This window comes from Nipponia nippon, unplaced genomic scaffold (assembly GCF_047370975.1).
Source record: "Nipponia nippon isolate SJK-2023a ecotype South Korea unplaced genomic scaffold, ASM4737097v1 scaffold_14, whole genome shotgun sequence".
Taxonomy (NCBI): Eukaryota; Metazoa; Chordata; class Aves; order Pelecaniformes; family Threskiornithidae; genus Nipponia; species Nipponia nippon.
In genome coordinates this window covers 10,790,945-10,818,221 of record NW_028262330.1, presented here as the reverse complement: position 1 = coordinate 10,818,221, position 27,277 = coordinate 10,790,945, and the positions used below count along the sequence as shown (strand labels likewise).

The 27,277-nt window shown below is 50.0% G+C and overlaps 1 long non-coding RNA gene across 1 annotated transcript in view; it reads right to left on the bottom strand.

Moving 5' to 3' along the window:
- The window catches only part of LOC148056470 (uncharacterized), a 98,069-nt gene extending 92,166 nt beyond the window's left edge, over nucleotides 1–5,903 (bottom strand). The window contains exon 1 of the long non-coding RNA XR_015703321.1: nucleotides 5,863–5,903. This is a non-coding gene — a long non-coding RNA (uncharacterized LOC148056470). The remainder of the gene's footprint in view (nucleotides 1–5,862) is intronic.
- Between the last annotated feature and the right edge of the window lie 21,374 nt (nucleotides 5,904–27,277).

The following is a 27,277-nucleotide window of genomic DNA, read 5'->3' as shown; positions in this document are numbered from 1 at the left end:
GAAGTAAATGAGTCCTGAACGAATTGCATATCTCAGAAAAACTGCAGTCATTGTGGGCAGCTCTGGAAAAAAAAAAATCACTGTCCAGTGCTCAAAATAAGCAAACTAAAGATGAATACTGTGAAATTCAAGCGAGAGCAGCACTAAGTCATACGATGCACTCTATGTACACCCTGCCCTGGTGCAATACCCTGTCTGCACCATTTCAGCCAAAGCAGGAAGGGAACAGGCAGATTGAGAAACAACTCCCAACTAACAGCATGAATTATTTCAGTTCTGGTGAGGTCATCATACAAAGAGATCACAAAAATCATGATTCTTTCACTTCAAATTCCTACAGTTATGAAACTCTTAAAAGCGTACACAGAATGATGCATAGTGAAGGTGAATCCCATATCCTATTTGAATTTTCTCATTATACAAAAATGGGCCTTTTAGAGGAACTGAGGAATGACACATCTACAAGAGCAGCTCTGAAACCAAATTCACCAACTATCCCCACTGCTCAACCCCAGAAGCACAGCCAGGGTTGGATCAGGGATTAACAAATAAAATACCAGGGAAAAAACCCTTAGAACATCCTCCCAGGAGCAGGGCAGATGGACCAGGCACAAGAAGGGCATTTCCCACCCTGCAAAACCTTCATGAGAAAGAATTGCCTTGTTTGCGACCATTTTCACTGCCTCCCAACTGCCTTGAAGCTATTGGATTTGCCCCAAATTATAGAATACAGGAGTTGTGTAAGAAACAGAGCAATAGCCCTGGGCAATAGCCACTGGATCACTTCCCCTCCCAGTCTTAAGTAAGATGAAATCATCTGGAGGTGAGTGTGTCCCTCCATAGCTAAGACCTTTGAAGGATGCTATGACAGAAGTGTCCACCCTCATGGGCAGAAAAAGGTCACTAGGATTCCTTGTGCCTTAGCTTAGGCACTTATCTTCAGACAACATTAAGGCTTTCTCTAATCAAATCAATAACAAGCCTTAATATATCTTGGAATGGGGTGAATTGCCTTCTGGAGACTCCTGTGCCTCTCTCCACTAACAAGGAAGTCTGCAGGACCAGGCAGCAATTTCTACATGGCTAAGGTCAGGTGCATTGAAGTCCCTCCTAAATGATGAAAGTTAGCAAAGTTAAGTGTTGTCTGCAGACATGTTACTGCAAACATTCTTCCACTAACAACTCCTTTTGGTCTTTTCTCTACAGCATCTGGTTCTGGCCACCGCTAGCAGCAAAGTGCTAGACTCTGTGGAAATCAGATTTGACCAAGCATGGGAATTCCTGTGTACCAATAAGTTATCCTTTGATTCGTGGCATATTTCAGATTAAAGTTCCAAGGAGCTACAAGGGGAGAGGGAATTCTCCATTTCAGTCCTGAGGGCTGCACTGATTTATTATTTCTGGCACCATATAGTGCATTGTTTGGTTGAGATTGGCTGTTAAAATCCATACTTATGAAATGTAATATTCCTCTGGAAATGTCCCATTCTGATTCTTTTTTTAAATGGTATTTTTATTCAGAGGAAGGGGCAGGAATGGTGGAATTAGCCTAGTAATGATGTTCTAAACCATTTCAGCTGGTAAACTTGGGTAGACTAATATTTTATTTCCATTTGGCCACTTATTTCTTTAACCAAAACCGAGATGAGACCCTTGTGAGAATTCTGGCAGAATAATTAAGGAGAGCAGGCTGTACCTCTTCCTAATAAATTAAAGGCAAAAATGCCAAAGCACTGGAGCATGGCTCACTCCTCAGTATCTTCTCACATTAGCACTGCTCAATAGCTAAATAAGGGTAGCTAAATAAGAGACGATCTGAACTCCGGCATGCAATTGAGCCAGACAGAGGTTCACAATCACGGGTCCCTCCAGTGAACAGATCAGTCCAGAGCCATCTCTGCGCTGGCTCAGGAGAGACCTTGGCAGATTACGCAGGCACAGGACCACCAAAAAGTAACTGCCAAGGCTGACAGACAGCAGGATGGTGTAAAACCCAAGTTTTCCTGAGCTGTGTGCCATACCTCCATCCTAGTTGATCACCTGCAAATCACACTCATTGCTAAGTTATTAATAACTCCTTGATTTAATTCACAGAGCCCAGATCTTCAGCTCATACTAACCGGTGTCACTCTGCTGCAGTTACCAGAGGGGATGAAGCTTGCCCCAGGTGAGAGCCAACCCCCCGCTTGCCAACAGCAACCGCTGCCTGGGAAATCCAGGCAGGACTTTGCAGTATGGGTAAAAGGCAGTTTTTAGGAATTGGCCTCCTTTCCCTTGGGGAGTATTTACCCCTCTGGTTCCCCAGAGGGAGCAGAGGCCTCCACCCTCCCGCTGTGATGGAGCAATCACAGGGGGAAAGGAGCTAAGGACAAGCAGCGAGCAGCGACAGCCTCCTCTAAACCTGAGCTCGCTTTTTGCTTTTCCAACATTGCAGCCTCTACCAAGGCGTTTTCAGACAGCAGAGAAATGCCCCTCCTGGTCCCCTCAGCGGTAACTCCCGGGCTGCGGGGGGCTGTGGGAGCAGCGCAGCCCCCGGGGCCGGTGACAGCTCGGAGGCGTGGGACTGGCACCAGGCTTCAGCCAGCGCAAGCCTGAGCCTCTTCTGACACCTAGTGCCCAGGCTGCTGAGAGCCGGGGCCAGGGCAGCGCCAGCCCCAGCAGGCTGGGACGCAGCCCCTGCACAGCACCCTGGCAGCCACAGCCACCAGTGACAGGCGAACGACGTCACCTTAACTTGCCGTGTCTCAGGTTCGCAGGGTCAACCTAAATACATGCCTCGGGCTACTCAAAACAGCACCCATACAGAATCCGGTTAAACACCGCGACTCCACAGAAGTGAACGTTTGATTTTAGCAGGGTCCAGGAACGCACCTTTTCCTCGTCACTCTTACAGGATTCGCTGGGTGTAAATACTTAATGGAAATGTTCCTGGAACCACGTTACCATGAAAAAGTGTGATCCCAGAAACATTTGCACGAGACAATAGTCTGTAGCTTTGCAGCATCCAAACCCAGATGTTTCTGGTGAGAAAGAAATAGATGACCTGAGAATTAAACCCAGGCCCCTTGGCTCCCCTCCAGATGCTCTACCAGCTGCTCACACCAAGTCCCCTCTGGTCAATTACTTTACTTGATGCTTCTAATCAACAATATTATATATGTGATGCTATAAACTTTTGTATTTAATATTAGCTCATAACTCAGCATCCAAAACCAGATGTTTTTGGTGAGAAAGAGATTGATGACTTATCAGAGGACTGAACCCAGGCCCCTTGGCTCCCTTCCAGACAGTCTACCAGCTGAGCTGCAAAGCTAACCAGTTACCTCCCGCTCCCCCCGCACCAGTTCTTTTCATGAAAGGAAAAGGATTTCACATCTCCCAGTGCAATGTGCAGGAATATGTGAAAGATGTTTTTATCCACACTTTTAAAACAGTATAACGCAACGTTGCTTTGAGTCAGGAGAACACACTTTTTCCCAGAAAAGGGCTTTGCAGACAAGCTCCTTTCTTTCCTAATAGCCAGTCCTCCTTGAGGGCTCACGTACAACTGCACTCAGAAGCGGCATCATAGATGACCAATTTAAACCCGAACTTCTTCAGCTTCCCTGTGCTCTGTTGAAGATGATTACGAGATGCTCTCTGCGAGGCTGCCTTCAGGACAGCTCACTGCGTCATATGATGTAGCAAAATGCCTGTGTTAAAGGACTTAAAACAAATTTCTGCAGGGCTAAAAGGTGGAATGCAGTCATTTCTGATTTATGGAAATTTCGTATGTTCCAACCACGCAAAGCAGTTAAGCAAGTGCTTTAGTTCAAACCCACAGTAGATGCATTGAGTTCAGTGCAACTACTCCTATGTTTGAAGTTAAGCACATACTTAAGTGCTGTCCTGTGCAAGGCTATGCTTGGGAACCCAGAGCAGAGCACAGTACTGTTCTGCTGTTAAGCTTAACTACTCAGGGTGCTCTATCACAGCGATCACGTATTTATTTATTAAAGGACAGAGCATCAATTTTATAAGCATGTATTCACAGGGTTTTGCTCTTAAATTATAGCTATATAAGATATGATGAAAAGCAACTTCCATGAAAACCCAAAGCCCACAGTCTTAAGAGCTTTGTTTAGGATTAGAGACAACATCCACTACAGAGAGCATACAGATCTACAAATATTTGCCCACAATTGTCAGAAGCAACTGTTAAAATATTATTGCAACTGAAAGGGATCTGAAAGCAAAACCAGCATGTTATGAAAATCTATTAGAGAATGTTTTCCAAAGAGGCAATTTCAGCTTCCCTAACCAATGAAGACAGGATGCCTTGTCCAAGGAGAAAGTACTTCAAGAAAATATGACGGCAAACATGCAGAGAATTAGCAGCGGTGTTCAGAAAATTCAGTTCTTCTTAGTTAAATTTACAAGATTTTAAGAACAAAGTCTTGCCTTAAGTTAACTTAATTACAACAGTGTTGTGATTTTGCAAACTTCAGTAAGATACAGTATTCATTTGCTAGGGTGTCTCACCGTACCCAGAAAATGAAATTAGGCAAAAGCTTGGATAGATCCTACAACTGCTGGAAAAACAAGTCTCATCCTCAGTGAAAGAGAGTTCTAAATTTGGCTCTGTTCTACTCTGAAGACTCAGCATTATCTTGCCAACATTTTCCACTATAATCAAAGCAGCTGAAATCAAAGCTTAAATAAAACATTCTGACTAAACTGCAATGGCATAGATAACTCTCCATTCAAGAATTGATACCTGAAACAGTACAATTCCATCGAGTCATCTTTTACCAAAAATTTCACATCACTCTGGTCAAATTACTTTCCCAGATAGCTTCAAGCTATTTGGGAGGATATATTGTTCCAAGGCTGTTTAGCATGAAGAGCAGGAAAAGAGAATCTGCATGGTGGGAGGTGACAAAGGAAAGGAGAAACAAAGATGGAAAAAGACAGGCTGAGAGAGCTTAAAGGGCCAGCAGGGTAGAGACAGAGACAGGGGCAGGACCAGCAGGGCAGGGAGAAGTCCAGGGAGACCACATGTCTGGAATCAACACGGTCAGCATCTGGGGTTGACCAGACCACAGCACATGCAAGAGAAGTGCTGAGAGCTGCAGAGCATCACAGACATTTCATTTTCAATAGCTGGTACAAATCATGTTGGGCTTGACCCCATACCAAGACCTACAGAAGCTGATAAGAGACAAGGGCACTCAGTGTCTCCTTGGATGCTGTGCATTTAGTAGGATTGGGCCCGCACAACAGCACTGTCCAAACAACTAAACGAAAACCCTGTGACAAGAACATCATTAATATGTTTACAAAGACCAATATATTAGTGCCCGATGCACTGCTGGGGGCAAAAGTGCTAACCGCAGCACCGTGGGAAGAGGAGGAAGGTATGTGGCACAGGCAGAACACAGAAAATGATGAGCGACTGAGATGCAGCCTGAAGGCACAGGTCTCCAGGACCAGGCACACGGCACAAAGCACGCGTGGCCTCTGAAGACACAACTCGCTCACCTAGTCTTCTGCAGAGGAAGTAACATTTCAAAGCTCTCAGTGTCTCAGCTCTCCTCACACTTACTTCACCAACGTTAGCTACCCAGCAGATCTCACTGGCACAGGATGAATTTTAAGTCAATAGCCTTCAGCTACGCACTGCAGTGCCTTAGTATTCTCTTGCACCTTTTAATCCCCAACACAGCTGTTTCAAAGTATTGGTGTGACTGATTCTGACAGACTCAGCCTCTCCTAAGCAATACCAAAAATTACAACACCTTTCCAGACTTTCCAACCTTTTGTTTTAACAGACAGATTAATAGACACAGATAGATAAGTATATATGTTTAAAAGAAGAATTACCTCAATGGCATATCACAGAGTCTCTCCATCCTGGTTGAATGGCTACTGCAAAGGAGAGGAAGCTTTAGACACTTGGCCCTCATTTGGTGGTCTGAGTGTTGCAATACCCATCACCTGTGGAAACTGGGACATACGTAACTGCAAGCAGCCCTTTGGGGGCCCTGAAACATTCAAGCATATCTACATGAGGAACAACCAAACTGGTGGATTGTAAATTCTGTTTTCTACTGGGTGCTCCTGCAAGTTTTTCCTCTCATTCAGCTGGCAGAGCAACACACCATCCTGTACTCAGGCATCATCTTTCCTCTCCAGCCGCATGCCAAAAGGCGAGACAGCCAAGGGATGAGAACCTGCATCCTGGGACAGCCCAAAGACAGGCAAACCAACGTGACCACTTATGATCCTGACTATGCTGTCAGCTTCTAAGTCCAAAAAAAATCCAAGACCAAACGGTAAGAAACACTGCTCCTTCTTAAGATCAAACTTCAAGGTGTGTGGAGGAAGGGCTAATGAAGTGCAAAACAGAAACAACAGTCGTCAACAAGTTCAGAGAGAATGGTGTTTCCTATTTCCTCATTAGGTGACTGCATTTTCAATACCAGCACAGGCTGCCTTTAATTAACCATGATTGCACCGAGCCATAATTTGCAAGTTGTCAGTACCAGCACTCATTCAGAGAAAATCTACACTGCCTCCCCACCCCTTTCATGAGCCTACCTTGACTCCCAAATCTTCCAGGGCTTCAGAAAGCAAATTCCAAGTCTTGAACCAGATCTGGAAGAAAAATGAGAATGTCTGGTTGTAAAAACTGAAGCTTTCCAAGCATTTGTTTGGTTTGTTTTTGGGTTGTTTTTTTTTTTTTGCATAATGAACTGATAGACAACATTTTGCAACAGTGTATGAATGTAATTCATTTTCATCTTTTCCATAGATCATAGATTTTAGAGCACTGAAACATGCTCTAAAATACTTCCCCTTAAAGCCTCCTCTCCTCCTCCCAGTCTGTTGTCTGTTGATACAACACCGACCAAGTGATCAAATCTGTTTGTTCCTTCATATATTTTTTTAATCATTCACAGAAAGGATACTGTCCAGGAAAGAGCAGCTGGAATCACAGCTGCAAAGCTCTTACTAATGTGACACCACATAATCATACTTGATAGCAGAAGAGTTCTTTGGAGGAGGAAATCACTTCAGGAGATGTGTTGTAATTGAGTGGGGCTCCACCAGCCTTCTGGCATTTGAGGATTTTTCTGCTCAGCAAGCTTTTGTTGAGAACAAAATGCAAAATCTTCTACCCAGACAAATGCACTGAGCTGACAGAGGTGTTTTAAACAACAAAAAATAAAACAAAACACATAGAAGTATAAAACTGGAAGGCAGACAGCAAGTCTTGAAAGAGCAGATTTGCTGCTAGTCAAAGCGGAGTTACTGCACACTCTCCAAAGGAGATTTACCCCTTTTCACCAGGAACTAAGCCGGCCCACTCTTAGGTTTGTGTGCCAGCCGCTTACTTACACACAAAACCCACCAAAACTGAGACGCTGTCATCCAGACCCATGCCCAAACCTTGCAGCCTGCATCAACAGCTTCCCTGGGCCCTCAAGGAAAACATGCAATTTGCACATAGCTCACATAGGTGTATTTACCCCAAACAGACACAATTTTTTTGTATTTACTTGCAACCAGCCTCCCTGGGACACAAAAACAGACCAAGGAAACCAGGCTTTTTGCAAACTTGATCTTCCAGGAGAAAAGGAGGACAGGAGTACCTGGGTCTCAGACCAGGGCTTCACAGCTCTCTTTTACCAGCATTTTGCTGGAACTTCAGCATGGAAGAAGCCACGGGCAGCCCTGGTCTGGTCAAACAGAGGGCTACCTCCAGCCCTGCACAACCTCACAAACCTCCCAACCCTCCTGCCATTTTGGGAAGGGGGAAGAAGTGATCCCACCCCTTCCTTTAAATCCTGCAGAGCCCTGTGGTGGTCAAGCAGCCCCTTAACCCCTTCCTGGCTGGTCGACAGCCCTGCCATCTCAGCTAGGGATGCTCCCAAGGGGCAAGTAAAGGCAGATCCTCCACTGTTGCACTCTTTGGGGTATGGTCCTGGCTGGTATAGCCCAAATTCGGAAGTGCTATCTGCTGCAAGTTGTGGGGGTTGAGCTGTATTCTCCCCAAAGCTGAGGCTGGCTGTGGTTATACATGATCCTGCCTCACTGTGGAAGAGGAAGGATAAAATCCTCCCTCATTAAAAGTGAGCAGATGTCTGAGGACCCCTCCCAACCTAACATTTCTAAAAATATCTATAAAAATGTAGGAAATTGCAAAGTGGGGACCCAAGGACAAAGTTAGGGCCAAGGCAGGCGCTTGTAGTTTATAGCATCACATGCATATGGAGCAGCCAGGGTGACTCCTGAAGTACCTGAACGCCAGTCAGCGTGTGACACCCCACAGCTTGGGGACACAAAAAGTGGTACCTGCTGGGTGCAACAGAGCCACAGGGTCACAGTGTCCCCAAACATGAGATGGGCAGACCCAGGGCATGTGACAAGGGGGCAAAACAGCACTAAACTGGTGCCCAAACCCTACATCCCTGAGGCAGGCAGTAGGCTCCCCGGGGAATCACCACCCCAGCTGCAGAGCAGGGGGAGCTTGCTGCAGCATCGGGGACCCCTGGGGAAGGGCGAGCTCGGGGTGTCCTATGGAGGGGAGGCAGATGGGAAATGCATATTTCATGTTGGCAGGATAACACTTACCCCTCCGTGTCTGGCTCTTTTAAGTGGTTTCAAGATGCTTGAATAAGATGCTCATAGGACGGGCTATCTGAAGAAGACTGTTGTTCCCTCCCTGCAAGCCCAGGCTGCAGTAAGAGCACCTGGAATTTTACCAGGACACTGGCAGAACCAGGAGTTGCAGTTGCAATCAGCTGGTTCACCGAATCCAGTCACAGCCACACTGCAGCTTAATACCTGACAACCAGAACAGAAGACAGTAGATTAATTACAAGATAAGAGGGATACGCTCCAACTCACTGTTCCCCAAATCAAAAGAGCAAACACTGCTAAGGCTTTGCTTATCAGGAGAACAAGGGAAACCGAGGTAAAAGTTAACCTATGTGGGAATAAAACCCTCCTCCAGCAGCCTGTCCTGAGGACTGTATGTGGCATAGGAATGGAGGGGGGACAGGGAGAAGAGGAGAGAAGATGTACAGTGCAAACCCCTGTTGTCCCAAAGGGCTCTGGCTAGCACCATTCCTGCGAGACTGAGGCCTCTTTTTCTGCTTACCCAGCGTCTGCGCTGAGTTAGGACTTTATTTTAAAGTTATTCCACACTCCGACAGGGATGATGCAGTCTTTCTCAGCAAAGGTTTGTATACAGCAAGGTGAAGTGTCTATAAGCAATGAGACGAGATGCCTATGAGATATTGTTTCTTTTTCATTATTGCTCCTTCAACCTGGGCTGCAAAGCTGAACTACAGATAGAAAGCACAGAGCAAAGCACGAGCGGGTGGAGGAGCAGAAGGAAGAACACCGAAGCCTGTTCAGCAAGCACAGCATCACATTACCGCATCTTTCTCCACAATCCTTTCCCTCATCACACTGCTCGAAGGTACCTGGCTGCAAACTTCAGCTGATGGACGTGGAAAACGGGCACAGCAGGGCTGTCTCCGTGGCCAAAGGGGTAAATTGAGCCTGGCTGCACTGTGCTCACCATGTGTGCCTTGTCAGCCTGTGCGTTGGTGAGACAGCTCTCCGTGCTCTGCCACCACCTTTTTTTTCAACTTGTTTAAAAGCACATTTATTTCTTGGAAGCCTCTGAACATCAGATGGAACTAATTAAAACCAGGAGGGCTCAGGGGAGCTAGAGGGAAGAGGGAGACATGCAATTTGGTTTCCACTTCAAAGTGGTTTAGCAAAATAAAAGCGCTCAGGCCCTCTAACGCAAGTGCATGCCCATGGGAAGGGGAGAGAAGGGGGCACTCAATGCTCTCAAGTGGCCACTTTCCCCCCCACTTTTGCTCACCAGGCTCAAAGGAGCTGTGGTTGGATGCTGTGCCAGCTGATTAGCCAGGGCATCAGAGGTTAATTGCAGCGATTCCTCCTCTGCCCTCCCATCAGTTTTGCAGAGTGGGTGGCACTGCAGGGGAGGAGGTGGCATCTGTGGTCCCAGGCACCCACCCACACAATCCCCTCCTTGGCTGTAGGGGTTGGGGTCGCCTTCAGACAAGACAGCAGCTGCTGCTGCGGGGTTTCTGGGAGAGTGGGATGAAACACAGCCGCCACGCAGCACGGCCGCTGCCACTGCCTGGCTGTTCGAGGGCAGAGGTTTCCCGTGTCCCAGCATGGAGGGATGCCTTGCGGGCAACCCCACTGCCCCACAGCCATGCTCCGCCGCAGCCTTCCCACCACCCCTGTGGCACTGGGGTCCCCCCTGGGGGTATCGAGGCTCCCCAGGCCCTTTGCCCTGCACGGCCCCAGGGCCCCACAGCACTGACCCCCTGCCCTGGCCCAGCTCCAAACCCCCACGACACCCACCCCCTTCAGGGCAATTTGAGTCCCCCCATCCCTGGGACCCCTCAGGGGTGCCCTGAACCCCCGCACACCCCAGCTCTGGGGCTGCCCGCACTGAGGGGCTGCACCAGGGCTCCAAACCCACTGGCTGACCCGGCTCGGGGCCCCCCTGCTGCCCCGCTTGGGCCTGGGGTGTCCCCCACCGTCGGGTCTGGGCACTGGGCCCCAGCCCTCACCCCGCCTTCCATCCCCATGCCCGTGCCGCTGGCTTCCCGTGCCCAGGCAGGGCTGGGAGGCACCGGCACGGAGAAGCTGCTCGCCATCACTGCCCCCTGCCTCTGCTCCATTTGGGGCTTTTTTTGTTCCTTTTTTTAAAAACATTTTTCCCCTCTCTGAACTGGCATTTTAAACCCCCCGCATTAAAGCGGGGGCTTGCGCCAGGCCGGGCTGGCTGGCGGCTGCAGGGCTGCATGATCTCCATCCGCTGCTGACAAGGACTAATGGGGCCTGTTCCCACCCCACGCCACGTCCAAGCTCCTTCCTCTCCCTCTCCCTTATTTATTCAACCTTCATTCTCACTAATGAGCACCCCGGCCCGGGTGATGGTTTACACAGCAGAAGCACTTGGACCCACAGCCGGGGCCAGCAGCTTGTGTCGCACAGGTCGGCAGGGAGCCGGGGGGGCAATGATGCCCGACACCCCCCCCCTCCAGCCCCAATTTAACCAGTGACCTGGGGTGACACGCCGAGTCTGACTGCAGTCCCTCGAGCCAGACGATGGCCTGTCCTCCTGCACCAGGTTTTGTTTGTTCTTCCCTCATTTTGTGTGGCTGGGGGAATGGAAGGGGAAGGAATCAATAAAAATTAATTCTGAAAATAAATAAGGAACGAATTGGCAGCTTGCAAGTGGCAACAGATAAAGTGCCCCATGATGGCCCCATAAAACATCTCTCCACACACCATTTATCACCAAGCCAGTATGTCTTAGCATCAAGCTTAATTTACTCAATATTTAAAGACATAAACCCAGCCCTGAAAATTTGGGAAGGATAGTTTCAATGGCAGTTAAGATTTTAATACACCTGATGCTAACATGCCTGTGCTTGGGGGTTTCTTTTGCTGGGAGCTTGGGGGGGCTTTTGGCTGGGCTGAACTGTTGGGATGGGTCACTCAGGGGTTCAGGCTCCCTGGCACCTGATGTTTGATTGCAAAACCTGAAGAGCTCTGGAGACCTGACCCTCTCGTGCCTGGGAGACTGGGGAAGAGCGGTGAGACTGCTGCTGCATCCGACGCCCTCGGCAGCCCCCAGCTGCTGCAGCCCCCCGGATGCACTTGCCCGCGGCTCCGGCTCGCCGCGGCTGTCGCGCTGCAGTCGCTGCCGTATGAAGGGAAGCTTTCTCCATCCCCTGTCTGCCACAGAGAGCTATTGTGAGCAACAAATTACAGCCCCGTTGGAGCCTCCTGGCTGCAGCACAAGAAGCGAGGATGCTGGCCCTGAAGTAAAGCTGACTGGATTTTATTCAGTTGCTTTTCTTTTAAAAAGTTTGTAATACACTGCCCAAGACATAGTACAAGCTCTGTATGAGACATGAATAACATTCACTCATGTGACTGTTTGTACAACCGAGGGCATTACGGGTCAGGCTGAGAAGTGTTGTAAGAATGATGCAAGGCCCCCAGCCTAGACAAGCAGGGAGCATGGCGAAGTAAGATAAAGAGGCATTCACAGGGCTGTGTGGGGTCCTGCACACAGTAGCTGAAGGCCCGATAGGTCACAATTTCAATGCATGTTCTTGGGGCTACCCGTGGGGAAACGCAGCTCTTTTCTGGCTGCACATAATGTCATTATCAAACTCACCTTTGAGAGCCAGAGCGAGACCGCCATCAGCCCTGCAGAGACAATGAGTGTGACTTATGGAGAAGAAACCAGAAGAAATTAAATGACACACGTGGCAGGGAAAACAGCTGAACCTTCTCTGAAACTCTAGCTAGCCATAGACATGTCTTGTGCTTCGGTGTCCCTGCTGCATCCCCTCACATCCGCTGCCTCCCGTGCACCTTCACCGCCTCCTCGCAGGCACTAGGCTCTGCCGCGCCACTCCAGTCCATCTTCACAGCCTTCTGGTTGGCTCTCTAGGTCCTCAGCTGCTCCTGCTCACCTCCTCATTACCTCTTTGCTTGGCATCAAGCACCCTAGTGAGAAAAGGCCACTGAAGACAGATGCGAGGATGGGTTTATTCCAGCTTTCGACAGAGCCTACAACAGGTAGCAGTTGTTTTGCTTATAACTCACAGTAAGAAGAGGAGGGAGAAGCGGCTTTTCCCTCCCTCCGCTGAAACATTTCAGTGCACACATTTGGGAGGTAGCATTTGAGCAAACAAAAAGTCCGACAGCAATACAACACGGTGCAGCAGAGGAGCTGTTTTCCTTTAGTACTCGTTCCCGAGAGCTGCTGCTGCTGGTTGGCAATTGCATGGACTCACACTCTTATTTTTTTTCCTCCCCAACCCAGTCCATCAGTTCCTGCTGCCACCCCACACACCCAGCCTGCCCCTTTACATCCAGCCCCCTGCTTCCCCTTCCCTCAGCATTTCTACATGCACCAGTGTTGTTCTGGTAACCCAATCCACCCCAGCAAAATCAACTCAGTTTGGGGAGGGGGGGGGGGTCTTCTCCTTAATTTATGTAGGGTCAACCTCATAATTGTACCCCTCTTTTTATCCCTTCCTCCATATAAATCATGTATGTGACATTTTAGCGGAACGCCAACAAATTGAGCATGATGTTCTTATCACCAGCTTAATAATTTAATTCAAAAGGGCCTTGTATCATTGCATACCGGGATCAAGAGGAAGTAAAATAAGGCCATCCCTGTGCAGCAGAGCTCCTCCAAGCTGGGCCGGCATGTCACACAACCCTGCATTCCCAGGCTGTTTTTCTTTCATTTAAAGTTTTATTTGGACTCTGGGAAGAGCCAGCTGAGTGCCCGAGGAGAAGCAAAAGCTGTTCAGCCAAGAAGTGGAGCTAATGGGCTCTGTAGTGCTGGATGCTGCTGAAATGCCCATGAAAGTAAAGAAAATGGCATTTTTAAGCAATACCTGCAGCTCAGAGGAAGAATGGCCTTTGCATACAGTGCCCAGGCTTTGCCCGTCACCTGGCCAGAGCCGTGCAGGTATGGAAGGTGATCAGCAGAGCAGGAGGGGAGGGTCCAATTGTGTCTGCAAGTCCCTGGGTCCTTCTTTCTCACACGAGGCAATACCCATCCAACCCAGAGCAATACTTTACCTCCCATTTGCAGGCACCTGGCCAACAGAAGGTCACAAAAAAACCCAACAACAAAACCCAACAAACCAACTACCAAAAAAAACAAAGCAGGAGATTTGTTTTCAGGAGATGAAAACTGTCCATCTGTGATCTCAAGGTCTCTTCCTGTGCTCGCCATTTCTGGTGACAGACTGAGGGAAAAGAATGAAGCTAAAACCAGGAGGAGCTTTGGAACTGAGACAAGCAGAGCCATGTGTGAAGGCACACGCAGAGCTGCACGGTGCGGTCGCATCAGCACGCCCACCTCACGCGTGGCAGCATGCCTATCTGCAGGTGTTTGCCCCAGTACCAGACAAACACCCTGCGTGCCCCAGCCTGCCTCCCTGCCCGGGGTCTGTGCCAGCTGCCAGCCTGCCGGCAGACCCGTGCCACTCGTTTCCAGGTGAACAAGCCAGGCTCAATCTATCATTGCTGGGGAACAGGCACAAGAGCAGCTCAGCAGCAGCAGAAAGGGCATGCTAAAGAGACATGGCTCTCCCCAGCATAGCTGCAGCTGGGAAAGGACAGCATGTGTGTCTGTGCACACTCCAAGGGATGCTCCATGTGTCCTGCTCTCCTTAGGCATCGTTGCTGGAGGTGAAGTGACCTACAGATGGAAATGAGACAGATTTGATTGATCACTGGGTGGGAGCTGGGCTATGAAAGTGGAAGCCCCACCAGCATGGCTGTCAGCAAAGCTGGATCCGTGCATCTGCTGGGTAAAATGGTCTAATCAACAAAGTAAGATCATTTTTAAATGACCTTCATAGCGTTTAAAGCACATCAAGAGCTCAGGGAAAGCAGCAAGCTCTCCAATTAACACCCTTCATCAAACCCAGCCCCTGGCTCCCTCTCTACCCCCTACCTAACTGCAACACATGGAGCCAAAGCCCTCCACCCTACAGCCCAGAGTCACTGGGGGTGATTTTTCAGCCTGCCCTGGAGGCACACATGCTCTGATGTATCTTCATATCTCATGCAGGAGCTGAGAGCAGGCAGGGGAGAGAGACCCTCTCAGGTCCAAGGATTCATAGTGTACATTTCATGAGCCAGACAGCCTCCCGGACAGCAGCACATCACCCACAGTGTGCGGGCTTGGAGAGCTGCTCAGCTGTGATCTGCAGACCACGGATGGTCCATCAACATCAGCTGGTCCCCAAAACAAATGCAATTACGAAGCCACATACTTCCATTTCTGTGCAATGGAAAGGGAGGGTCTGCTCCTAGTTGTTTTCTGTGCCCAGTTAAAGTGTTTGCAATTATAAAGAGTAAACTATGATTTAATAGAACAATAGAAATATATTTACTTACCTGTTAAGTACTTTAGCACCCCATTTCCAACCCATCATTGGGGTTAGAAAGTAGATTTTTCTTTTTTTTTTTCTAAAGTTGAGAATTTCTGGGGCGCTGCCTGAGGCAAAGACATAGGTGAAAGAAGGGTAAGGATATGCCGTGGGAAAACAAAACAAAAAAAAAAAGAAATGCCTCTTTCCTGCTTTGGCATTTCCTACCTCTGACCTGGAGGGCTTGTGTTGCAAGAAAACTTGTCTGTTGGTGTAAAGAAGACTTAACATTTACTCCTAAACTGCCATTGTTGGTCATGTTAATGATTTCATCACACAACTATTGCAGAACCATTTGTTCTAAAAGCTGTTTAAGGAATATAGTCAAGCTTCCATCAAAAGGAGAGTTTTAAGTTGAATTTTTCAAAATGAAGAAAAGTTTCCAATGACTGGGTGTCTGGACCTGGAGCTCATTCTCCCTTAGTTTCTCTGCTGCCGGGTCAGGCAATCGCATCCCCTCCCCATGGGCATCTCTGCTGCAGCCACAGGGAGCCATCACCCCACAGCAAGCCCCACACAGCTCTGGGTCCTCTGCCCCCACGCCCAGACCAGCTGGGCTGGAGCTAGCGTGGACACCCTCTGCCCACTCACCACGCTGCAGTTTGGTCAACTGCAGCCAGTTAATGTTCCACCTTTTTTTTCTTTTTTTCCTAATCATCTAACCTGTGCCTGTCTCCTACCACACATTCCTACACCTGCACAAAATGGTCCTACTCTCAGCAAGTTCCCTCTGTACATGTAAACTCAACCAAGCCAGGACACAAGCCTGAACGTGAACTTGCAATCTATAGAGTTTGATCGTTTATGACATTCCTGACCACAGGTTTTGACCCGTGCCAACTAGCACCCTCCCAAACTGTGCCTGGGCACGGACCAGGGCAGAGCATGGGCTGGGAACCGGTCCCAGGCAGCAGTATGGGCAAGGGTTTATTAGGAGCACAGATACAGCCAGCTGAGCCCCTGGGGTGGAAGAGTCCTAAAATCAGGGAGCTCACAGTCCACTGTACATTTAGTATCTCTGGCAGCCCTCAGACAGGTTTTGCAATCGAAACTCAAAGGGGATCAAGGCCAGCACCTTCTTGGGTGGCTGCAGGAACTTGTTCTCAGCCCCCGAGCTGCTGATGCATTTGAGTCCTGCCAGTCCCCGGGCGTAACCACACACCTTGCCCATATGTTACTGCTGACATGTACCCATGTGCAAACTACGTGGCAAGCCAGAGAGCGGCATGCATTACAAACGAGGTGAAAAAGAAACCAGAACCCACCACTGGATTCTTGTAGCCCTCTGCTAATTAGGTGAGACATGGTAAGACGAACCCCTGCTATCAGCCAAGCCAAGGGAATGTAAATATTTGCAGGTCTAGGTCACCAGATCCATTATTTACTGCTCTGTCATATGACTTAAGGTTTGACATAAGACTTGAGGTTTTGGGGGGATTTGTCGGGGTTTTATTTTTTTCTTTTTGCTCTGAGCGTCCCTTGATTTCTTGCCAGTTAGGTAACTGCAAAAAGGGAGGGCTGCCTTCAATATCCCACACATGCAAAACAATGATGCTACTGTGAACTTTGCCCATTAATTCCAGTTTACTGGGTGACACAAGGTGTTGGGTGCTATGAGCCAGAAAGGAACATGAGGCAGCGCTCGCAGCCTCCTGTCCTGCAGACACCGGTGCCATGGCAGCCCTGCGCGGCCGTGCATGGCGAGTAGTTTCCAGTGGGGGAAAAATACAGCCACGGCAACAGGGACATCTGCTACAAAACCAGGCAGCTCCCACCCAAAACTTGGCCATGTGAGCCACAAAATCCTTTTCTCTGTTTCAGCAGGAACCTTTAGTTTGTACATTTACACTGGACCCTATCCACAGGTTCCCATTCCCAATTCCTTTGCCAGAAAGTGGGAAAGGGAAATGGTTTTTTGTATTAGAAGGGAATATTTCACATTCAAGGGGAAAAGCTGTATTCCTCAGCCCAGGTTTCAAAGCCTCCTGCCAGTCAGTATCACACTGCCAGGGTGATATCTTTTCAGAGTTACTGATTAGGTATAAGCATTTCAAAGGTTTATTTTCCCTCTCCCCAGTAATCTGGTTTTGTCCATTGGGGGGGATTACATCGATCTTGGTGCAGGCATTTTCCACGGAGCAGCCCCCCATTCCCCGCTGCTGCCCATGGCTTCAGGCTTCCCCAAACTGCAGAGGAACTGTGTCTTGCTGAAGTCCTGCTCTCTGCTGTTCCCTTCTGCTTCAGCCCATCTCTGGGGATATAATGTCAGTCATGGCTGGACCAGGAAGAAACAAGACCTCTGTAGCTGGCATATCGCAGAAGTAAAGCCACGTACCTCTAACCCAGGTTCTGCAGACTTCCAGCAGCTTTGTGCAATCATCCAGCTTGGCCTGGGAAACTGTGGGTAAGGAAAACCAGTGAAGGTCTCCCTCCTTTGGGGCAAGTTCTAAAAACATCAACTATTTTCCATTTTCACTGGAAATTTTTTACTTTTCTTCCAGAATGCAAAAATGTACATTTCAGTTTCTGACGGGGGGGCGGGGGGGGGGGGAAGCAGGCATTTCCTGCAAGACTTTTGCTTCCAGAAACATGGTTTGCCCCTGAAAAGGAGCTTCAATTTACATTTTCCCACTGGTGCAGCCCCCTCTGCTCCCCACCCGCAGGGGCTGGAGGCTCAGTGGGAGTGGGCTGAGCTCTTCTGCCACCAGGGACATGAAAAGAGGGGAGCAGGAGGCAGCAGCAGCCGAGTGGAAGGGATGAAGTAGGAAACCAAAAAGAGTCATCTTTGAAACGCTTTGTGTTCTGCTTGATCTTTTCCATGGGTTAGAAGGGCCGATATTTGTTCGGCTGCATTTGGTTTGTGTGGTTTCACAGTGGGAGTGGGGGTGCTGGGATGCCCTTCCAGTGTCCCCCATGCTCGGAGCAGCTCACATTGCTAGGGCTTTTGTGGTCAGAAAATACCCCACATCTCAAAGGAAGATCCTCTCCACATTTCCCCGCTGCTGGCAGCTCTCTGCAGGTTCGCTGGCTGAACAAGCAGGACCCACTGCACCCCACCAATCTCCTGCAAAGCCACCTGGTTGGGGTGCACTATCGCTTGCTGCTGTCCTTGGCACACCAGGCACATTTTAGGATCACCTTACCACTGTTCATACCAAACAACATAGACACGCTGCTGATACCACGCTGGGCTTCCCAGCGAAGCTCTCCTGACCTGGGGAAATGCTGACGGGTACCCTAAACTATGTGGGATCCTTTGCAAACCCTCCAAGGGACTGCGCAACCCGCGGGCTCTGCCCAGCCCTGCACTTCTGCGCCAGGGTGGGCTGCCCTCGGCCGTGGCTTCCCGCGGGGTATCAAAGGGGTCACCCCAAACTGGAGACAGCTCAAAACACGCTGCCGCAAACACACAAAGCTGAGAGGGCACAGCAGGCGAAGGAGAGGAGGTGGAGGAGTTTAATTTTATACAGTCTGTAAGAAAGGAGATTAAATGGGGAGTGTGATAACGCTATAAATACCTCCAGGGAAATACCATCAAAGGAGAAAGGGGGATTATTCAAATGATCTGGAAACGGTAAAACAAGGAGTGCTGGGGCCTGAAGCTACAAATGGAAATATTTCAGGAAGGCATTAAGAAAAACTGTCTTAGAAGCGAGAGTGATTAGGTGCAGAAATCAGCTATCCCAGCAACGAGTCAGGGCCTTATCAGAGGTATTTGAAGATGGCGTAAGCATAAGTTGGGAGGACATGCGGATGTGACCCAGGTGAAGAAGAGGGGTCAGACTAGGTGACCTAAAAAAGGCAGTTTGGAGCCCCCTCACCCACGGTGCTCCCATCTCTTATGCCTCACCATCGGCCTTGGCTGCGCTGCCCTGGAGCAGAGCACCCGCCTGCAAAGAGCTGCAGACTCAAAGGCACCCACGTGTACCAGCACTGCGCATCCCACGTGTATGCACTAGCACATGCCCAGGTACTCACCTTCCTCTTCCCATCGTATCTTTCAGCCTTTGTCCACTTTTTGCATTCATTTCCCTACCCTATAACCCAGGAAAACAAAGGCTGATGGAGCCATATGCTGACTTTTCTGATCCAGGATAAAATGCCATATAAAATATTCCAGCCAGCTCGCCACTGTGTAACTTGGCAGAGTAACGTAAGTAGGTAATGAGTAAAGCTGAAGTTGGCTGTGTAATTAAAAGTGATATATTTTTATATATAAATGATGAGTTTTCCATCCCCAAAGCTGATAAATTTCTCAGGCTAAATTTCTCAAGCTAAGAGCCTTTTGTGGCCACTTTTTTACACAGCACTATTTTTTTTTCTCTGCTCCCCTCCAAAAAAAATGACCCGTTTTCCCATCTACTTAATGGGCTGTAAATACTTTTCTGCTAATATGAAAAGTCCATTTGATTTGCATTAAATCTTCATCATTACGAGCTCTCAGCTGCAGCAAGGCCCGGATACTGACACAGAATGCTGCATCTTTTTCTGGAAACCTCCCTTTAAAGATCCCACGGGGGAAGCAAAAACAAAAAAGGGGCAAAGAGAGAAGGAAAACCCATGGCACTTCTTGGTATTGAGACACAAATACTTGCTGGCAAAGGTACTGCTAGTCCTAGGCTCTGCTTCACAGCCTTGGTGCTGCTGGGGTGAGATGCTGCCCTGTCCCAAAGCATCTTTGCTGCAGGAGTCCCCCGGGCAACAGCACTGAGCACCAGGCAGGATCAAGCCACGATGGCTGGTGCAACAGGACACCCACGCCACACAGTTGTTTTAACCCTTGGGAGCAGAGAGGACCAAGGAAAAAGGATCTACCACCCCAGAGTAGCCCAGTGTGGACATCCAGGGAGCTGCCGCTGCTGCACGTCCCATCCTGACGTGCTTTGCTTTATAGCAAACACCCAACACTCTGCTTCTTCCTCGCTCCTCATTTCTTCTTAATGACAGAGACTTTTGCATAGAAACAGGTTCATTGCTGAGCGTTCAGATTTCAGGCTTTCTTGGGACTTTTTTCTGACCCAGGTGTAATGCCTGAAGTGGAACTGGCCAGATTTGTTCACAACTTCCAACTCTTCTGAACTATTCAAATACACTTTTTTTCAGGCAAGATTGGGGTCTTTTCAAAATACCTCATTTGATTAAAACCATCATGTGTTCCTAAGTGGTTTTTATGCACTTATAGAGCAGTACAACATCTTTGCGTTATCCTCATGCCCTGGACAAACAAGGCAGGCTGGAAACTCTCCACTCCCATCCCAGCTCCAGCAGAGCTGGGGCTCTCCATGCTGCCAGATAAGTGCTAGCCCAGCCTTGCCCAAGGCTAAACTTACCCACCATCCATGCAGGAGCACGAAGGACAAGCCTCAGTCTGTGCTTCAGAGCTCTTTGGAGGGAAGATCCTGAAAGCACCCACCTCCTGCCCATGGTCCCTATGGGTCCCAGGCTGCGATGCTGTGTGCACGAGCCAGCACCAGCACCCAGCTCTCCCCAGGATTTTGAGCTGCAGAGAGCCCAATGGCCCTGCTGTCTTGCTGCCATTGTCCTCATCCTGCTCACTCTGAACAGCCTCAACCTGCTGGTCCCAGCCCAGGATTTATGAGCTTATCCACACTTCCCTCATCCCTGGCTGCTCACCTTATCAGCTCCTTATCATCATATTGCTGCTCTTCCTTGGCAGGTCCGGACGGGACTCATGTCCACCCCACACGAGTGCAAAGCAAGAGGCGCTCACCAGCTCCAGGGCAGTATTTTCAGAGAGGTGTGACAAGGATGTGGTCTGGGTGTGTTTTTTAATGATCACTGGTATCTTTATCTCCCATCCTGATTTGACCTCAAATACTCTAGAAAAACATTCAGCAAATGCCTTTATCCTCATGTCTGCAAAGTGCTTCCTTCCCCATATCTTGTCCCACCATCCTACACAGAATGTCACCTGTAGGCCAGCCCCTTTTGATTGAGAGACATCCAAATACCCTAAAAACAACATCTCACATGCAGAGGAGCCGGGTCTGCCCCAGGCGCCGCCATGGAGCAGGGTGGAAGGTCCTGCCTCTGCTGCAGCTGTGCCGTGTATCTGATATTGCTGCTTCTCACCTCTTTGCCTCAGTCCCACATCCTGGAGGCGCTCAGCATGCTGCTGCATCCTTCAGCGTGAGAAGACTTGGCACCAGGTTCAAGTCCTTTTATGATTTCTCTCCGACTGCCCAGGACCCAACACATGCTGCTCCCCCAGGCAGAAGCGGGATTTGAAGCTGCCCACCCCTCTGCTCTTCACCCCAGCATGGACAATGCTGTTTGCAGGAGAGCACAACTGTCTCCTTTGAGGCATCAGACTGGGCACAGGAGGTTCTCTGCCTTTTCGTGGAAAACAAACAGTACTGCAGCCTTTAGCTCTGAAACCTCCAGAGAAACAAGCACTCCCCTGCACAGTGATGCTCACCCTGCTTTCTGCAGGCAGGACTAGTGTGATGGACCCATGGACCCAAGACCCTGCTCTGCTGTGCAAAGTGCCAGGCCTTGGAAGGGCTCTCCAGCCCCAGTACAGTAGCAGAGGGTCATTACTGCCATTTTATTAATAGTTAAATTGGTTCTTCCCAAGGTTATACACAGCCTGAAGCAGGGCCAAGCCCTCAGCAGCTGGGCATCCTTCTGGGGACAAACACAGACACTCACACCTGAGCTACCTCCGTGCCACCCCAGCAGACACAAGCCATCCCTGAGCGGGGGCATGGCAGTTTGTCACACCAGGACACAGTGCTCAGGCAGAGCCAGCCCTGCAGCATGGGGCAAGCAGAGCCCCAACGCACACTGGCGTGCACAGAGACATTCCCATCCTGGCCATGTTCAGCCCCACAGGCTCAGGGTGCTCCTGACTGCGGCACTGATCTACAGACAGCCTGTGAATGACAGCACCATTCACTCATGTTTTCTAAATCCCGACGTCCCTCTGCAACCCTCAATGCCTTTTAGACAGCAAAACGCTGGGACAGCCCCAGCCCCCTCCCCACGTGGCAGCACAGTCACTGCCCTGCTCAGGGCTGCTGGCCCCAGACCATTCCTGGTGAGGAGCCAGCCCCGCGGCTGATGTAAGTCTCCAATTAGGCCTGGGTGAAGTCAGAATTTCTGCTCCAGGCCCACCCTTTGGATATCCTGTTGAACCCCCTGGGAAGGCGGCTCCCCACTCCCTGGGGCGTCCCCGCAGAGCCGCAGCCTGGTGCCTGCTTTCCTCTCAAAACTGCCCCTACAAATCAAGAGGGCGACGCTGTCAGCAGCAGGAACATGTTTATTAAGTGACAACAAGCCTGTTCCCTTCCAGCTCCACTTTGACTCCTTTCTTGCATCCATTTTTCAAGTTCATTAGCTCTCTCATTTCTTCTTTCAGTGTTCTCCTCCCTCTTACAATCCCACTGTCCAGTAAAGCGACCGGCAGCAACGAGAAGCCGAGTCCCCCATTTACTGCTCACCCAGGAGGAGCAGCTGCTGCATGCTCATGGCACCGGCTCCTTCCAACCCTGTGCCAGAGAAGGGCTGGTCAAGTTTTGGTGTTAGCATCAGGGTCAGACCAGGCAGGGAAAAGGAAATCACACCAAAAGATGACTGGTGTTTTCCTAACGATGCCAATAACCCCACCAGGCCACAGCAGAGCTGCCCAACTGGCTCCCTGCTAAGGGCCAGACAACTGGACTTTGACCAGGTCTCAGATGATAAGGTTTTTAGGGCCTCGCTCTGCCCTAGTCCCAGCCCAACCAAGTCCCTGTGCTCTGTTTTTCTCTCTACATGTGTCACCTGCCAGCTGGACACAATCCCCATCCCTGGTGGTCATTTCCATCCAGAGCTCTCCTGGGGTGTGCCCCTGCCTGAGCACCAGTGCCCTTCCCAGTGCACTGCTGGACACGGATGCTAACAGAGAAAAAACATCCCCAGGGACAGTACAGCCTGCAGTGCGAACAGCTTTCACTGGGGATGGGATAAATGGGAGATACTTGTGAATCCATCCATTGGAGGCATCCATCTGTCATCGGCACTGCAATGCTCCCAGGTACAAATTGTGAGCACAGGCACTGGTCCGAGGTAAGCCAGAAGACATTCAATTCATTGATCTTCCAGCCCATGCACAAGTATGTAGATGTGATTGTTAACACTGTGTGCATCGCTGTCCTTTTGGCCCCTACATACCGTGTTAGGTAGTGGCACCTCTTTTGTACGCTGTTCCGCCCATATCAATCCCAGCTACAGCTCCCCTGGAACACAGAAGAGGACAGAAGAAAGGTCATCGCCAGCAGCTACACACAGGCCTAGAGAGAACAGCCCTGCCCAGCACCAAGGCTTTTGGTCTGTCCTCTAAGGCAGGACCGCGCACATGGGCTCCTGAGCTGCCCTTTCAGCTTCGGGCACAGCTATCCGCTTCAGCCTGTGATCCTGCTAGGTCTTGCTAGCTATAGATTGACCTGCATCAGTGCTTAAAAGCTGCCCGCTTCGCCTTTCTTCTCACCAAATTACAGATGATTTAGTACATTTTGCTGATTTTCGACAGTGATGAAGAGTAAGGTCTTGAACCGGAGCGCTCTCCGTGAACACGGTGCTGAGCTCAGCACAGGGCTGCGCTCCAGCCAGAAACCCCATCCTGATTGTCACCTCTTGCCTTGCAATTGTATTCAGATATTCTGTTCTCTGCCTCTTCTGTGAACAGGTAGGACGTAAAGGCTTCTACAAGCCTATTGGGATGCTGTAAATCAAGAGAGGCCACACTGCAGTTGTAAATAACATGATCCCAATGAATAAGTAATCCGTGTTATGAACAGGACCATAAGCACTAGCTATTGCTTGATAAAGATAGTCTGTGATCACAGTACTGAAGAGCAGGCATGGGAGAAGACAGGCTATGGAGCCTGACCTCCTGCAAACCAGAGCCCAGCAAGTTCCCCTGAGCCCCCGCGCCGGGGAGGGCGACTCCGCTGCCCTGCAGGGACCCACCAGCAGCACCAGCTCCTGGACCTCAGCACCTCAAAACCCGTCACGAGGGTGCAAGAGGCTTCCACCCAGGAGCTTTCAGTCTTGCTCTGGTGCTCAAAGACAAAGCGACGTGAGCAGGGAGGTGAGGTGGGCAGAGAAACCCTTTTCAGAAGCAGTTGGTGCTCACCCTGGAAGGGGCTAACGAGCGAGTCCTCAGGCTGCCAGCTCAGCATCCCCTCCCAGCCGTGGGCAAACGAATGCTCCTACTGAGGTTATTTGTCATCTCTGCCATAAAAGAGTTTCAATCAAGCTGGGACAGTAAATTCTAGTTTAAATTAAACAACCCCATTTACTCACAATGAAGGCTGTTCACAACCGAAACCCGGTCTCGGACAAGTAGTGCTTCAGAGCACAGATTTGGCTTATAGCGTTTAAAGCAGCTGTCTTCATAAAAGCTAATAAAATACAGTTGGATAATTAAAAGCTTTAATTAAAAATGCAAAGTCCAAATAGTTTCATATTAACAAGGAAACTTGTTTTGACATCTGAAATTGCTGCACAAGCTAAATTCCCATGTATTCTCTCCAGGCTATTTAGAGTTTGCTGCGTAGCTCGAAATGTCTCCTAGCTCAGTCCAATCACCATGTGTTGCTGGGGACGTGCACCAAAAATTGATGCTGCTTGTTTTACAACTTCACTTTTAATTATCACAGTCTGAGGCAGCAGTGGGCTTATTTGCATGCCAATCCCTGAATGCAGCCTGGGGATGGAGCAGCTTGGCACTCCGGGGAGAAAATATGTAACTCCCGGGCATGGGCTGCCAAGCTAAAATGAGAGCTGAGCAGAGCAGCAGGGCCAGTGTTGGGAGGAGGTTTCTCCAGCTCTGTCCTTAGCTGTGGCACTGGGGCATGGGGCAGTGCCACTGCCGTGATCCCTGCCTGCAGCCGGGAGCACCCACTACACGGGTGCTGGGAAGTGGATTTTGGTGCGGCTGTTCGGGGGTGAAGGGGGAGCAGGACTGAGCCTGGATACAGGAGCTGTTTTTGCAGCTGACCGTGGGAGCTGGGTTCATGGCTGGTGCCACCTCTGCAACAGCTTGAGATGAGCAAGTGTTGTGGCTATTCCTCCTTTCTGTCCATGCCAGGGTGAACTGGAAGCACATCTAACCTACATGAAATCTTATCTCCGGCAGGACAAGTGCAGGGACAGACACAGCCAGGGACGTTCCAGGTGTGGGTGCAGCATGCTGCCAGGAGAAAGGAAACTTCAGCCTGCAAAGAAAGGAGAAGCAGTGCTCTACCCCATCCCTGGGATTGCTGGAGACTCAGTGAAGCCCCAGTGCTTCTCATATCCTCGTTTCAAAGCCCCCTGAGGCCACACAGCCAGTGGGAAGCCTCTGCTTCAGCCATGCTGTCCCCTTTGGACCCTCTACAGCATCAGATCCTCTTCTGCCGGGGCTGATGCATGGGTGCAATTTACAGCCCCTTTGCTATAGTTAGTGTCTTGGAACAAAATACTCTTGTAACGAGTATCGGTGAAACGGTAGTAAATCCATCAGTGCACCCTTGGGATTACAGATCCATAAGGCTTAAAACCAACGGGGACTGATTTAATTGTGTAATTTGACGTTTCTCATAACGCAGGCCAAAGAGCCTCTCTAAGCACCAGCTGTTACACACCCATCACCACAGCAACTTTTCTTTTAGCTACACATCCACTCATTTGCTGGCCTTCGGCAGTGGGAAGCCACCGCGGCCCCGCTCAGGGGACCTGGCTGTTACTGCCCTCACTATGGAAATGGCCACCTCCTGTCCAGATGCCACTGCCCAGCCTCATCTCTGAGACACTGGATCTTGTTGGACCATTTTATGAAACACTAACTCTTGACTTACTGGGTCATAAGAAAGCAGATTTCTTCTTCCATTTCACATATTTTTATAGTGGTTAAATGAGAATAAACTTAAAACATTTGGATTTCAACAGCCAATAGCTTTGGTTTGGCCTTGTTCAGTGTTTTATTTGTCTTTTTCTCCCCAAGAAAACTGTCAAAAGTTAAAATCTGGCTTCTGGCCAACCCTTTGGTGAACAGTAGAAGAACTGTATGCAGATTCCCATGCCTCGGTGCCTTTTCTTTTCTTCTCCCTACCTTGCCACTTCTTGTTTTGTTTCGTACAGAGAGCACAATAAACGTTTATCCCTCACATCCCCAAGGCTGAAAGTACCGGGGATAAAGGCAGTACCTTGGTGCTAACACTGCACTTGGCTCAGTGCTGACCAGGCACCCTGAGACCTGGATGCATTTCTCTGCTAGGTGACCACTGGCAATGGTTTCTCCAACCCCTGCCTCAGTTTCCCCACTTGCAAAACCTCCTCTGCAAAGTGCTTTGTAGAAGTTTCTTTCTCTTTTTCTTCTGGCTCTGCTGACTTCTGGAAGGTAGAAATTTTGAGTTTCTGAGCAGTCCCTGTAGCTCCACCAATCTGCCACCTGCAGCTTGACCCATCCTGCTGAAGAGCAACGGTGTGCAAGGAATTTTCTCTGCTTCCCACCTGTTTGTTCCCTGGACCTGGGCGCAAGGGTGCTGCAAAGGTCACTCTGGGTCCCTCAAAGGTCACTTAGCAGAGTGCACAGCTAAATTAGCCCACGATGGGACCCTCTTACAGCGGTCCCCTCTGCTACCATGGGACTCCGAAAGCCGCACTCACGACCGACTCGCCAAGGGGAAGGGGAGCGTGGGCAGGGTGCAGGGGTGCTGGGGCAGGTAAGACATCACCCGACACGTGAGCACCCCTCGTCACCCACCTTTAACAGGGGACCTCTGTGGGGTCCCACGGCAGCAAGCGAGGCGGACACGGCAGCAGGGCTGGGAGGTGGCGGGAGGTTGGGGGAGAGGGAAGGGGGGACATTGGGGTGCCCGTGGCCTGCGGGGGCTGGGGGCTGCAGGGCCCCGTCCCTACTACCGCTGCCAGAGGAGGGAGAGGAGGAGGCAGAGGAAGGCAGCGGAGCCGGCAGCGGGCTGAGAGCCCCCTCCTGCGGGGTGGGAGCTGAGCTGCTGCTCCTCCGCTGGGGAACGCGCCTCTCTTCCCAGCACAGAGCCCATTCCCTGCCTCATCCTCCCGTTCCCACACTTCTGCAGCCTCTGCTGCTCCCTGGCTGCTCCTGGGGACACTGCACGGGGTCTCTCCTGCCCAACGCCATGCCCACATCAGCCCACCCCATAGCTCTTTGCTCTTGGTGCAGGCCTGGGGGTGGGAGGACCAAGAGGGACCTTTCACTGCCCCCGTGCCACCCTGATCCTGAAGCCAGCTGA